Consider the following 13,372-nt stretch of genomic DNA (forward strand, 5'->3'; position numbering starts at 1 on the left):
CAAGCACTACTGTTATAGCTACTGATGTCCAAAGGCAGGGACTCAGTTTTCTCATCTGTAAAGTAAATTGTACATGTGTATGTTGGGAAGGGTGGGTGTGGATTAGCTCATCTAAACGATGACCTTGCCAATTCCAATATTCTGACTGAATCTAAGTGTGTTTTAGTTGAAATTCTCATTGCTCAGTTCATGTGAATACCACCCTCTTTCCCCCTGCCCTGAAAAATCAGTCGTCTCATAAAAGGAACTCATATTTATGTATAGCAAAGAAGCACACTTTCTGCGCGACTTAATCAATACTGACCTTTTCAAAGTCCAGCAGTTGATAGCCCTATAAACATGAATGATCAATCATTTCTAGAAAAATAGAAAAAAAGACTGATCTTCCATACTCCACTCAGGTGGCATGTCTCGTAATCACAATGCAAGGCATCTATCAGAGTGATGTAAAGGGGAGACCCATCATGCCGGGAACCAAAACCCACTGAAGTCTTTCAAGGAATCGGACGGCTTCCATTCCAGCAAGAATTAATCATGCTCACAGCCCTGGGTTCTCCTCTTCCCAAGTTCAAATATCCTCATAGTGACACCTAAGAGACTAACTCTCCTCAAGGGACATTTCATTCTTCTATCTGAAAGATGAGGATGCTTTGGGAGGGGTGGAGCTAATTAAAATTGTGAAATGGAGAAAGAATTGTTTTGTAGATCACACAACTTAAAATACACCTTAGGAAATGATTTTTAATGTCCTATCATTTACTCGTTAAATAAAGCTTTTTAGAGCTTTGACTGAAAAAAAAAAAAGATTAAACAGACTTTGAGGGAGTGACTGTGGGTCTCTCCTTTAGTAAAATCGTATGATCTTTGCATGAATCTTACCTCAGCCCTGAGTAGTAGGAAACAAGAGGCTAGAATACCCTGGACTGTGTGGCCAGTACTGCGTGGGATACCTGCCCTGACGTTCTCTCTATTCTATTGCATTCTTGCTATGTTCATTGGTCTCCAAATCCAATACATCCATGCCAGGTCTACGCTAAGGTATTTCTCCCATTTAGTTCTGATTCAGTTCACGGAAAGGTCATGAGTCAGTCAACTTTTAATCTTTAACAAAACAGTTATCTCATAAAAAGTTTCTATTTAAGAGAGGAGAATAAGGTTAAAAGCTCATCAAGAAAAAATAAACAGTGGGAGAAACCTTGATAAATGTCTTCTTCCCTCTCTATCCAGCCTATCCAAATCCTCCCACATTCGAATGCTACCTCCTCTAGAAAGTCTTCCCTGATTGGAGTACTCTGGGTAGCAGGATATTAGTGATGCTAAACAAAAAACAAAACACTCTACCTACTCCAAACAGTTTACAGTTATTCTATAGATCACAAAATACATCATGTCAGATGAATCCCATTCCTTTCTATGAAAGGATTACTAGGCATACAGAAGAAGAAAATATGAGGCACATGATTTACCCAGATATCAACAAGGCATCTGATGGTCTGCTGTAGCAGTCTTGAAGAAAAGATGAAAAAACATGAGCCAGGTGCTAGTAAAATTATGTGGCTGAACAGTACCTAATTAAGGCATTAAAATCAACCAGGAGGGAGGGGGTGAGTAGTCAGCTGCAAGGTTCTGCTGTCTGCTCTTTCTCGTTCATCATTTTTATTAATGACTTGACGACATGAAAATAATGGTCATCATTGGAAATTGCATTTTCTGATGACACAAAGCTGGAAGAAACAGTCAATATGCTTGATGGCAAATCAGGACCCAAAAAGGTCTTGACAAACTGAAGAGACAGGCTGAATTTAATAATATATGACATAACAGGGAAAAATATCAGGTCCCTCCCTGGCAACTACATAAGTACTGGATAAAAGAAATGGGGCTTGGTGCAGCTCAGGATACATAATAATAATGATGATGATGCAGCTTAAGAATTTTTGTATACAATGTAATTAATATAAGTAAACACTTCAGAGAGACCAGAAATACTTAAGGTAATCTTAGAATGCATTAATGAATGCAGAATTTTGTATATTCTCTAGAACAAAAGAGGAAATATCCTGGTCTGTTTTACATTAACTACATAACAAAGGAGAATTGTACTTAGTGTTGGATGTCACCATTCAAGAAGGATATACATGTAGGAGCTTTGGTGGTGGTAGTGGAGTTTGAATCTCCCGAAATTTGCAATAAAATATGCATTTGTTGGCCTGTGTGTATTTATCTATGGAGACATTACATCTCTTTTTATCAGATTTTCAAAAGGGTTCACAGTTCCCAAAGTTTAAGGACCACTGAAAAAGAGAGGGACTCAGATGATGTACTGGATGAAATAGTGGCTCTCCAAAGAGACATGACCATGTTCTATTCCCTGTAACCTGTGAATGTGACCTTATTTGGAAAAAGGTCTTTGCAGTTGTGAGTTAAGGATCTGAAGATAAAATCATCCTGGCCCTAAGTCCAATGAAAAGTATCCTTATAAGAGATACAAAGAAGAGAGACATACAGAGAGGAGAAGGCTATGTGAAGACAGAGGCAAAGACGAGTTATGCAGATACAAGCCAAGGAACACCTGGGGCCATCAGAAGATGGAACAAGCATGGAACGAATTCTCCTTTAGTGCACTAGAGGGAGCGCAGTCCCGCTGCCACCTTGACCTTGGACTCTGGCCTCTAGAACTATGAGAGAATAAATTTCTGTTTTTTCAGCCACCCAGTTTGTGGTAATTTGTTACAGGAGGCACAAGAAATAATACAAATGGCGACATGATTTGAGACCACTTTTCATCTACCAATCCAAGCAAGGAGTGGTATAAAACTATGGCTGGTTAACCTGGGGATGACTTAGGAAGGGGCAGTGGAGGGAAGATCAATAAATGGGCACTCTAGGGAGATCTCATGAGTATTACAAAATAACAAAAAATAAAAGTGTAAAAGTTTACAAAACGTGAGAGATCTTTCTAATAGACAAAGTTGCCCACACGGGAAAGGAACGGCTCAGGAGTTAGTAAGCAGAGAACGTCAAGCTCAGGCTTAACCGTTTCCCAGGGCTGACGTTAAACAGGATGCTGGCATCACCCAAGTATGTGTGGCCTAACTGACCCTGAGCCTCTAAGGATGTCCATGTCATTGGCCCTCCCGGCTTTTAGGGATATCTGTTTCTGATCTAAGGGCTCATTTCAGAACTGAACATAAAATAGAGGCTCATTCAGAACTTGTGGACTAACTTAGATTCTTCTCTTCTACAGTTTCTGCAGGTGCATTCCTTTCACCAGTATTTCTTTGGCTTCTAACCCAAATTTCCTTACACCATGTTTTCCAGGTCCTTCCCCAAACTGTAAATTGATACACTGATATTTCCACTCAGGGGTTGGCTAGTATGCTCTCCCGTGGGGTCATTTTCCTGGGCCAGATGAAATTTTTAAACATTTAATGTTAGGATTATGAGCTCTGTTCATTTTCTCACTGGATCCCAACTAAAATTAGTAGGGTAAAACCCCTTAGTAACTTTCAGACATTGATGTACTCTCGTCTCTCCATCCACTCTCAGTTCATGGTGGGCCCCCTCCTATAGGGCGTAAGTGACTCTGATGCAGGGTCTCTCTTTTGCAAAGATCTGGCTTCCCTAATTCTGTTCAATACTGGATTCATTCACTGCTCTTCTGATTGGAGCTCATGGAAGATGAAGAAATGACAGAAACACAGCAAACTAAGTCGGAGATACAATAAGGACTAACTTAATTTCAAGCATTTCTCATCCCTTTTCATAACTACCCTTAGAACAGATGTTAAAATTCACAACAGGATCTGTAGAAGTGAGAACCCTGCAGAGGAAGTCAGAGGGATTAGAAACCACATCCGTCACTTTGAGGTGATAAACACTGACTAGATCCACCTGGTCCTGGATTGGAGCAAGAGAAAACCTAGACTGTTTCTAAATAATAATACAAGAAATCAACTTCCCGGATACAAGCCTCTCATCTCCTGGAAATGTTCCTCTAAGCTTATCACCAGTAAAGCAGGGGCAGCATATTCGTCCCACTTGTGGTAACTTTTTGGGAAACAAAGTGATTCATAAACGAATTGAATACAAAAACTCAAGAGATGGCTAGGGTGGAGGAACCAAAGATGTGGAACATCTCCAAAAGGATAATGTAATTCCCAAAACAGGTACTACTTCTTTTAGAAAGTCTTCTGTGACTGTTCCAATAATACTGAGCTCTCGTTCCTCAGAAACTCAAATGGTCCTGTTATCTCTAGACTAGAGGATCTCCACTGTCTGCATCAGAATCAACTAGAGAGCTTGTTAAATATAGATTGTCCCACACCCAGGCCTTCTAATTAGCAGTGTTGGGTGCCTGATCATTGCATATCTAATAACTCCTCAGGTGATGTTGATGTTGTTGTCTCCAGGACCACCTGTTAAGAAACACTGCTCTAGACCACTTATCCAGAATTTAATTTTCTTATATTTTTGGTCAAATTTGTAGCAACCGATTAGAAAGCTTTGTAAGGCTGGGAATGTTCTTATACTTCTTTGGACCACATAAAGCTTTTCAACAATAGTTGCTTGACAAAGAATGGCTGATTATTGGGTACCAATGGAACAAGGCAATTTGAGAGGGTGGCTTCATTTTCAAGTCTTTGGCAAAAAAGCTGATTTCTAGCGTGTTCAAATTCACTGTCATCCACAGTCCCACTTCCTTGCAATTACCAAGATAAACTATTTTGACCTCCTTCTTCAGAAATGTATTCCCAGTCCCCCTTCTTAACTCAAAGCATATTTTCATCAACATAATCAAAACCCCAAGATAATGTATGTGAAAATCTTGAAAACTCCCAATTGACAATAAATATTCATTACCATCGCCATCATTCTCATTGCTGGGAGCCCCACAGACTCATACCCAAGGCCCTGCTCATCAAGAGGTTTTGATGGGGTTGGCTCAAAATTCCTTTTGCAAGGTAAATACTAACCTAAAATGCACGGGCTTTGTCCTTTGTGTGTGTGTGTGTGTGTGTGTGTGTGTGTGTGTGTGTGTGTGTGTGTGTGTGTGTGACATCTCCTATAGAGCCTTGCAGAAAGTAGACACCTCATACATAAATACACATGACTGTCTGGAAACAGGTAGCCTACCCTTTAGTTCCCCTGAAAAAGTTACTCCCCACCACAGAACAAAATAAATGAATTCTCAGAGCCATTTTTCACAATATGGATTTTCAGGAAAATCTATTAAAATTTATTACTTCTGTTTTTCTTTTTCTTTTTCCCTTGTCACCTGGATTTTTTTTTTCATGAGAGTTTTTGGCTCCACTCCAGATTCACCTTCTTATTGGGCTTTACAAACCTGAGACCATCTCTCTCTTTCTATTAAACTCCTCTGTTGCTATCTGTCTGCACTGCTAATGTGACTCTGGTCACAAAGTGTCCTCTTGTGTGACTGTTTAACTTTGAACATACAGGTGGTCTGGGCACGGTGGCAAATGTAGTAGGCAAGGAACTAGAAGACCTGTCTTTTCCTAATCCTTGTCTGCCACTAAATTAGCTAGGTGACCTTGAGCAAATCACTTCATCTCTCAAGCTTTCAGCTTCCTCACAGAAGATAATTTTTTTTTTTTGCGGTACGTGGGCCTCTCACTGTTGTGGGCTCTCCCGTTGCGGAGCACAGGCTCCGGACGCGCAGGCTCAGTGGCCACGGCTCACGGGCCCAGCCGCTCCGCGGCATGTGGGATCCTCCCGGACCGGGGCACGAACCCGTGTCCCCTGCATCGGCAGGCGGGCTCTCAACCACTGCGCCACCAGGGAAGCCCACAGAAGATAATTTTTAAGCAGTGACATGCATTCTGAAAGGATGGGATGCAAAAATAGTCTAGGTGGAACATGGCTCCTTAAAGACGATTTCCAAGAGTTTATGTTCTTTCAATCCCTATGTCTACCTCCAGGTAGACAAGCTATCTGTCTCCTGGTGACCCCATACACAAAGGATTTATCAATTAGAGTCATTCATCTTTGTCTCCACTGGCACTTCTTTCATATAACAGATGCTCAATAAATAGTTCTGGGTTGATTAATGGGTAGAATTAATCTATCAAAACCATCCACTTCTTCCAAAATTGGGGTAATAGCTCTATCTACCCTTATTTCTGGGCCAAAGAACATGGCTGAGTTGTGTGTCCTTTGAGGTTTAGGAGGACTAAAACAATCCAGGAGGAAGAGCAGCAGTGTCTCTACCCCTTGTCATCACCGTCTGTGCTAGGATTCCCACAAACAACTGTGATCTGCTGGGACCCTAAATAACACACCTTCTCTAATCCACCACCCAGACCTGAGTAAACCTTGTGGGTAGGGAAGTGATTAATTTGAGGGAGGGAGGTGGTTTACAAAAATAAAAGACTTCCTTAGAATTCCATCCACACAGAGGGATAGCTACTCATTAATTAAATGGTTTCAAAGAGGATCTTCGTATATAATTGCTATAATTTTGGTGGAAACAATGCCACACTAAATGTAATTAGAGGAGCAGGCTACGTACAGATGTTTTCGTCTTTACAGGAGAGCAACTCTGGGTTACCTGATTCTCCCCTGCGTAGTAACCTGGTTCTTTTTTTGACCTCCAAATACACCAACTTTTATATACAGTTATAAAAGCTGAAAGAAGTTTCAAGGAGACAGTGGTTGACCACAATCTTTCCGCGAGGAAAAGAACAAGAATTCATCACTAGGAAACCACTGGAAATATGCAAAAGATATAACCAATAGTGCGTGGGGAGTTAGATTAGCAGGATGTCACTGCAGACTGACCTTTGAGAGAACATCTGGTGGAACTCCACTAGGATAATACTGTGTTGTCATCAACCTGCCCCAGGCCCTCCCCCTTCCCTTATCCTCCTCAGTCACTCCAGCACCAGCACCTTGAGCTCCTGTAACCCCCACCTCTCCCATCTCTGCCTGCCTGAAGAAAACCTTAAGAAAGAGAACAAGGCCAAAGCTGACTCTGCCAGTTTCTTCCTGACTTTCCTCTTTCTGTTACTGCCTCAACTGAATTCTCAGACATCAGGCTAGAAACCTCTGCCTTAGCAGAGACTCAGCCCTCAGTATGTCTTCTCTCTTAACCTCTAGCCTGACACTCAATCCTTTTCTTACACTTCTACAAAATCTCTCACATTCACCAAGTCCACTTTTATGCCACTCCTATGCCCTGATACTAATAATGGCCACCACTGATGGTCACCACTGATAGCATGCTTATCAGGTACCAGAGACTCTGCTGAATGTTCCCCGGCTATGATTATCCCGAATCCTCCACACAAGGCCTGAGAATCTTAGGTGTAGCCTTTTCAGATGAGGAAACCGAGGCCCTAGGGCCGTGTTCAAAGTCAAGATTGAGCTAGGCTTCAAATGGACATTCATGGGAGGCCTCCTCTGCCGGGGCTGCCTTTCCCAACATCTGATCTTGTCCAACTCCTACCCATTCTGCAAGTCTGAAGTCAAATAATATGCAGTAATTCTTAGAAAGGGGGAAAGGAGAAGGAAATCGTTTCAGATCTAAGTATTTTGTAGTGACCATTTTGATTTCTCTTTTAAAAAACAAAACTAAGCAGATGAGGTGGGGTTTTTTTAATTTATTTTTCTTATCATTTTAAAATTTTGATTGAACAGAGAGAATATCATCTCAATGGTAACAGCTCTTTGGAATTAGTCCAGCCTTTGTATGGGACCCAGTATGTAGTCAATTTAAAAAATGTATTAAATGTTTTTTCAGAAAACATATTCTCTATTTGTTGTGTGGAGGGTTGCATATATATTCTCTTAAATCAAGCTTGCAATAGTGTCATTCATATCCAAAACCACACTAACTTTTGGACTGCCTGGTCTGTTGGTTTCTATGTGAAGTTTATTAAACTATTCCCCTATGACATTTCAAATCTTCCATTTCTCCTTGAGTTTTCGTAGGTTTTTGTGTTATGCAATCATGGCACTCTACAGGTTTTGAGATTCTTCTATCTTCTTGATGGATAATTCTTTTGGGTTTTAATTTAAATGCTAACGTTTCTACTATGTGCTCTGTGATCTTTCTTCCTTCTCCACTCCTTTCCTTCTTCGGAAGAAAAAATGATCTCTTTCCTCTGAATTTTTGTAGCATTTTTTTCCTATGTTTTGAGTGTCACCCTTAGCGCAGTGAAAGGTTACGCAGTGAACAGTTCTTGGAGCCAGGAGTCCAATTCAGGCGGCTGCTGCTAATGTTCTAACACAGTTCTCAGCACCGCTTTCAACAAGGCTCTCATATCCCCACTTGAGCATTTTGTGACTCATTAGCCATCATTTGACTGCACAGTGTGGCACAGAGGTATGGGCACAGGGCGGGGGGGTGGTCCCTTAGGCTGCTTGCATAGAAGGCAGAAAACACGATGAAATATATAAAACTGAAAGCACAGCTGGAGGAAGTAAGAAAAGAGGAATAGGCAGAGAAGATGTTACCTAGAGAGCTCCAATTATGGCCCAATTTGTCTCAAGGTCTAAAGCACTTACTATGTGGAGAATGAGGTACTTGAGCCTGAACTATGACAATCTTCATTGGCTTGGCCTCTAGTTGGGAGTTCCTGGGCCGTGGAAAAGAGCAAACAGAACTATTAAGTCTTAGTACTCAAGACTAAGGGTCCTTAGGGCTAAACCTTTGGCCCAACCCCTTCACCTGCTAGCTGGGGAAATCAAGCCCCAGGTAAAGTAGTGGTCTGCTCAAGAACACAAAGGACTAGAACCCAAGTCACCTGAACCCCAATTTTTTCACCAACACTGACTGCTTTTCATGGGGATACCTTTGCAGCTTGCAGGTTGAGTCATGGTGCGCCACATGTGACAATAGTACCACGAGCAATTGCTGGAAGAACGTGATCACATCCAGGGCTATGGTTAACCAGGGAAGGCTTCAGACAAGACCCACTTTCCACATTTTGCTGGCTTTTCCTTAAGGCTCCTGTGTCTAAAGAGAGCTCTGGGTTTTCCAAGCTCTAGTCTGCAACTCTGGAACTCTAAATGTGTGCTACTAGGTTCTTCTAAGAGACGATTTTCTTTGATGTGCTAAGATCTGTCATTCCTCTGCACAGTCTAATGGGCAGAATGAGTCATCAGAATGACACAGACAATGATGTATTCTGGGTTCTAGGGAAATGAGCTCCCCTCCAGAGACAGCTTAGCTGCTCTCACCAAGCCCCTAAGGTGGGTGAAGGTCAGAGATACTAGGGTGACGGAATCTAAATTGGACTTCATGGATGGCCAGCAGGCTGAAGGGCAGGCACAGACCTTCAGTTCACAAATGAGGGGGACATCCCTCTGGGTACCAGGGAAGAGGGAGTCTCCCATTGGTCCAGGTGTTGCCTCCACATTGACATGTAGATAAACGTGCCCCAAATCAAAGGCTCTGCAATGACCCAGACTGGCTACTTGCAATTTCCCCTATCGACACATTGGATTTATTTCTCATTCTTCTAAGTAAACAATTAAACCAGCTGTGGATTCTGGTGAGTCACACACCATCTTCTCTGCCACCTCCGTCCAGGACTCAGAATTAGCCATTGCTAGGAAACCGCAAATCCCAACTCAATCCTTTTACTCCGCCTCAACTCCTTTCACTGGCTGGATGTCATTAATTTAAGAACAAATTATTAGAAACCTGAAAAACAGTTCTGAAATACCTGCAGATTTATGATGAAGTCATTTCACAAAAGGTCACAGGCAACCCTGCTATAATTAAATCTTTCATTAATTTTAAAAATACGCAATAACTTACAAATGCAGCATAAATTAACCAGATGACCTTGAAAAGATTATTTAGAGCACTGCTTCATCAGAAGCCACCATCTAGCAATTTCCTGAATTTTTATTTTATGAGTGGGATTTGTCTTTTTCCATTCTTGTCTTTGATTGGGTTCTAGTAGCCTGCTTATTTGAAATGATTTAGTATTAATTTACTCAGAGCATTAGTCAGCACTGGGGAGTGATGGTGGGTAGTTATGACCCTCCCTTCCTCTAGGTCGTGACCTCAAAGGTAGAGCAAGTGCGACCCACACAATCATCTACACATACCTAAATGCATCCTCTACTCTTTTGTTATCTGGAAGCTGCTTTTTATTTCATGAGTAAATTTTTATAAATGATTTCCCTTTTCTCTTTATAAAAAGAATGCATTCTCATAAAAAAACTGAAAACTAGGGCTTCCCTGGTGGCACAGTGGTTGAGAGTCCGCCTGCCGATGCAGGGGACACGGGTTCATGCCCCGGTCCGGGAGGATCCCACATGCCGCGGAGCGGCTGGGCCCGTAAGCCATGGCCGCTGAGCCTGCGCGTCCGGAGCCTGTGCTCCACAACGGGAGAGGCCACAACAGTGAGAGGCCCGCGTACCGCAAAACAAAATTAAAAATAATAAATAAAAACTGAAAACTATAAATATCTATAGCTGAGAAAATAAAAACCCCACTGGAGGTAAACACTTTTAATATTTTGTGATATTCCCTTCCATTCACTGACAGTGTTCTTCTTTCTCAGACTAAGAGATAAGCAGTAATCAGAATCCACAGCCAGAGTTTAAATTTTTGGAAGTTACAGGTAACCCTGAAATCTTTCTCGCCCTGTCTCTCTCTCTCTCTCTCTCTCTCTCTCTCTCTCTCTCACAAACACACACACACACACCCCACCACCACCACCACCACCACCATTAAAACTCAATTGGATTATGGAAAAATATTCCATAAATATTAGAGCTGAAATAAACCTCATACAGAACTGACCTTTCTTCTGTAGGGTACAGAAGAGGCTGCAGAACACAGCAACTTCCCATCAGCAGAGACCTTGGCTATCCGGTTTATGTCTTAGCCCAGCTCCCGGAGCTCTTAGAACAATGCCTAACTTGTAGGGGGCACTCCATACATATTGAATAAACAAATGATCAATGTTCTTGTAATAGCAACTTGACACATGTGGATTCCTGAGTCCTCCTTCAAGTGTTCCAACAGAGTTCAGCTCTCTCTGAAAGGCCTAGGCTCCCTTACGCCTCCTTTGCCTCCACAGGCCCTTCCTCTCCGCATCCAAGGAGGAAGCTGCTGAGGAGCGATTTCATATCAAAGCAGAAAGAGCAGTGTCCTGGAAAGGCCAGGCTGCGAGGCCAGCCGTAGCTGGTCTCCAGAAATTCAGGCCACGTCCTTGGCTTTCGGTGTGCATCCATGCCACCTGACCGTTTTCCCATTAGGGTATAGAAGGGATTAGTAGCAAAGGAGGTCAGCGGCTGCAGGGGAATTGCATTGAGTGAAAGTGAGACATGAACTAGACCTTAATAGAAATAGGCAGGGAATCAACAGCCAGGAGTCCTGCACACAGAGCCTGTGTTAGTTACACGATATGATGTTGGGTGAGATGGTGAAAAGAGGCAGGGATTAAAAGGTTTGAAAATAAGTACCAGGAGAGAAGAGGCAAGACTGAAAAAGAGACTAAAAGGCATTGGACCTGAAGAGGCAAAAGAAAGAAAGCTGATTTTTAAATGCACTGAAAGAAATCATTCAGTGTCCAAACAACTTTGACTCTTTTCTCAAAACTTAATAAGCTCCTTCAACGGGTTTGAAAGTTTAAAGTACACAACAATGGGAGTGTGGTCTGTGAACCTGTGAAAGATGAGGCAGGAGTTGGGTGATGAAGGAGAACCTAAGAGATGGAAACAAGAGGGAGAAGATGGATGTTCAAGATGGGATCTGAGCGAGGAGGAAATATCTGGGAGTCAAAAGAACTGTAAAAGAGCGGGGGAAGGAGAGGCGCCTAGTTTTCCTCTATCGTTATATTTCTCAGTCTCCTACTTTGTGTCAAATCCTGAACCAAGAGATAAAAAGAATCAGGAAAAAGATAAAATTCAGCCCCTTCTTTTAAATAGTTTTCAGTTCAGGCCAATAGTATTATTCACTCTCGATGTATCTGCTGAGCCCCAATTATGCACAGGCCTCCATGTTCAGGGCTGCGGAGGATGACAAATAAGACAGTTGCCAACCCCATGAATCTTTCAGACTAAAAAACACCTCAACTGCAGAAATGACCAATATGTAAAACAGTTAGAACACAGTGCAAAAATAAAGGTGACAATGCCAGTTCACCATGATCCAGCAATTCCATTCTTAGGTATGCAGCTCTGAGAACTTCTGTGTATGCGTTTGGAGGCATATACAAAGACAGGACAATACTGTTTGTAATAGTGCAAAACTGGAAACAGGCTAGATGTCCATTGACAGGAGAACGGAGAAATAAATTGTGCATATTCATGTCACGACATAATGCCACAGCATTATGTGTCTGGATCAGATGGATTTGTCCCAAGACAGATGATACTGAGTGACAGAAGCATGTAGAGGAATGACGGCATTTAGATAATTACACATTTAAAAATACACGAAGCAATACCACATATATTTCTATGGATAATTAAACATGTATTAAAAGTATCGACAGACATACTAGAAGGATATACATCAAAGTCACATCAGTGGTTGATCTGTGTAGGGAGTGAGGGGAAGGTTCTGGAAGTGGGCAATACCAAGAAAGCCAACTCTACCTGGGATGCCCTGCTATTTATTTTAAAAATCTGAAACCCAAACGATGACGTGTTAATATTTATTAACTCCAGTTTGTTGGCACGCGGGTGCTCATAATACGATTTTTGTACTTGACTGTATTTTTAAAACTTTCAAAAAGAACTGTAAGAAAACAATATAGATATGAAATTATGGATGTAGAATCTACACTGTGAATCACAAATTCAGAATCTTACAGGAGCCAGGAGTGCAACTTAAATGAACAATGAGTAAGCTGACGCAGCTGGAGAAGTCATGCACATCAGATGAGAGGTGGGGGAAGAAATAGCACACGCAGTGGAAACTGGGCAGCTGCCATGCAGCTCCAGCGCCCTGTAGGGCTATGGGTGTTTGGCCTCAGTGCTGCAAGGTGTTTCTGCCTACAGATTTTAGCTCCATTAAGAAAAGTGAAGGCCAAACTAAATATATCTGTGATCCAAACACTGAAGCTTAAGATAGGAATTTAATGAAAGAAAATAAGTAAGAGCTAGAGGAATTGTGGAGGGCTTCCTGAAGAGGTGTGACTTCCTAACTGTTTCACATGATTTGTCTATTCAATATAGTCAGCACTCCATATCTGCCAGTTCCACATCCACAAATTCAATCAACCATGGAACAAAAACATTAAAAAAAAAATCCAGAAAGTTCCAAAAAGCAAAATTGAATTTGGCACACACTGGCAACTATTTACATAGCCTTTACACTGTTAAGTATTATAAGTAATCTAGAGATGATTTAAAGTATGTGGAAGGATGTTCAAAGTTTATA

At 41.8% G+C, this 13,372-nt stretch overlaps 1 protein-coding gene across 1 annotated transcript in view; it reads right to left on the reverse strand.

Moving 5' to 3' along the window:
* SORCS3 (sortilin related VPS10 domain containing receptor 3) overlaps window positions 1-13,372 on the reverse strand; it is a gene marked incomplete at both ends in the record, with an annotated part of 585,940 nt that overhangs the window by 47,539 nt on the left and 525,029 nt on the right. The window lies entirely within an intron of this gene.

This window comes from Leucopleurus acutus (assembly GCF_964270905.1).
Source record: "Leucopleurus acutus genome assembly, chromosome: 14".
Classification (NCBI taxonomy): domain Eukaryota; kingdom Metazoa; phylum Chordata; class Mammalia; order Artiodactyla; family Delphinidae; genus Leucopleurus; species Leucopleurus acutus.